We start from the raw sequence: 2,441 nt of genomic DNA, 5'->3' as shown, positions 1-2,441 counted from the left end.
CCCACCCCCCCCACCCCCAGCCCCCCTGAGTTTGTTTTGTGAGATTAAGAGTCTCTTATGGTTTGTCTCCAAAACAGTATCTAGGTTTAATCTACAAGTTCTTCTATATTTGACCTCTTTAGGCTTCCTTTCATCTGTAAGATAGGGGATAATTACCTTCTCTTGCAAGATCTTAGAGGGTTAAACGCAGCACTTGGCTCATTATTCATAATATCCACAGTTTTGAAGTGTTTTGTTTAAGGCTGAACTGATGAGACAACGAATTAGGTAGAAAATATGTTTGGGCTTTCTGCCCGTGGACGCCGCCCAGTAAGCATCGTTTAAGTCTCCCTTCCCACCGCCGTCATGTCTAAGTCAGAGTCTCCCAAAGAGCCTGAACCGCTGCGGAAGCTCTTCATCGGAAGTCTGAGCTTTGAAACTACCGATGAGAGTCTGAGGAGCCATTTTGAGCCATGGGGAACACTTACGGACTGTGTGGTCACGAGAGATCCAAACACCAAGCGCTCCAGAGGCTTTGGGTTTGTCACATATGCCCCTGTGGAGGAGGTGGATGAACCATGAACGCAAGGCCACACAAGGTGGATGGAAGAGTTGTGGAACCAAAGAGGGCTGTCTCAAGAGAAGATTCTCAAAGACCTGGTGCCCACTTAACTGTGAAAAAGATTTTTGTTGGTGGCATTAAAGAAGACACTGAAGAACATCGTCTGAGAGATTATTTCGGACAGTATGGGAAAATCGAAGTGATTGAGATCATGACTGACCGAGGCAGTGACAAAAAGAGGGGTTTTGCTTTTGTAACATTTGATGACCATGATTCTGTAGACAAGATTGTCGTTCAAAAATACCATACTGTGGGGGCGCCTGGGTGGCTCAGTGGATTAGGCCACTGCCTTCGGCTCGGGTTGTGGTCTCAGGGTCCTGGGATCGAGCCCCGCGTTGGGCTCTCTGCTCAGCCGGGAGCTTGCTTCCTCCTCTCCCTCTGCCTGACTCTCTGCCTACTTGTGATCTCTCTTTCTCTGTCAAATAAATAAATAAAATCTTTAAAAAAAAAAAATACCATACTGTGAATGGCCACAACTGTGAAGTAAGGAAAGCGCTCTCTAAGCAAGAGATGGCTAGTGCTTCATCCAGCCAAAGAGGTCGAAGTGGTTCTGGAAACTTTGGTGGTGGTCGTGGAGGTGATTTTGGTGGGAATGACAACTTTGGTCGCGGAGGAAACTTCAGTGGTCGAGGTGGCTTTGGTGGCAGTCGAGGTGGTGGTGGATATGGTGGCAGTGGGGATGGCTAGAACGGATTTGGTAATGATGGAAGCAGCTTTGGAGGTGGCGGAAGCTATAATGATTTTGGCAATTACAACAATCAATCCTCAAATTTTGGACCCATGAAAGGAGGCAATTTTGGAGGCAGAAGCTCTGGCCCTTATGGTGGTGGAGGCCAATACTTCGCCAAACCATGAAACCAAGGTGGCTATGGTGGTTCCAGCAGCAGCAGTAGCTGCGGCAGTGGCAGAAGGTTTTAATTCCTGCCAGGAAACAAAGCTTAGCAGGAGAGGAGAGCCAGAGAAGGGACAGGGAAGCGACAGGTTACAACAGATTTGTGAACTCAGCCAAGCACAGTGGTGGCGGGGCCTAGCTGCTACAAAGAAGACATGTTTTAGACAATACTCATGTGTATGGGCAAAAAAACCTCGAGGACTGTATTTGTGACTAATTGTATAACAGGTTATTTTAGTTTCTGTTCTGTGGAAAGTGTAAAGCATTCCAACAAAGGGTTTAAATGTAGATTTTTTTTTTTTGCACCCATGCTGTTGATTGCTAAATGTAATAGTCTGATCATGACGCTGAATAAATGTGTCTTTTTTTTAAATGTGCTGTGTAAAGTTAGTCTACTCTGAAGCCATCTTGGTATACTACCCCAACAGTGTGAAGTTAGAATTCCTTCAGGGTGATGCCAGGTTCCATTCGAAATTTATTTGCAACCTGCTTGGGCACAGAAGCCATTGTCTCCACAAACCTTGGTGTAGTTGAACTGACAGTTAATGTGTTGTGACCTGGAGTTCACCATTAAAAGGTCACCCAAGCAAAGTCCTGGAGTTTATTTAGTTATTAATATGATTGCTGGCACATCCGATGCAATATATCTAAATTGAATTATGGTATCAGATAAAATTATAGATGGGATTAAAGCTTGTGTATCATCCATTATCATGTGTAATCAATAAATGATTTAATATTCTCTTGAAAAAAAAAAGAAAATATGTTTGGTAACTCCTTAATATCCATATTCAAATATGACAATCACAATGCATATGTAATTGAAAATGGTTCCTTTTATAATGTGTATTACTGGGAAGTGACAGGAGATCAAATGTTTTTTAGGTTAGCTTTAAGTGATTTCTGTGCCCAACATGGGGCTCAAACTTTTGATCAAGTGTTGCTTGC

At 43.7% G+C, this 2,441-nt stretch overlaps 1 pseudogene; it reads left to right on the top strand.

Moving 5' to 3' along the window:
• Nucleotides 1-315: 315 nt before the first annotated feature.
• On the top strand, nt 316-1,554 carry LOC123954667 (annotated as a pseudogene).
• The last annotated feature ends 887 nt before the right edge of the window (nt 1,555-2,441 follow it).

This window comes from Meles meles, chromosome 1 (assembly GCF_922984935.1).
Source record: "Meles meles chromosome 1, mMelMel3.1 paternal haplotype, whole genome shotgun sequence".
Lineage (NCBI taxonomy): Eukaryota > Metazoa > Chordata > Mammalia > Carnivora > Mustelidae > Meles > Meles meles.
The sequence above is the reverse complement of the archived record's forward strand: the minus strand, read 5'-3'. Positions and strand labels throughout refer to the sequence as shown.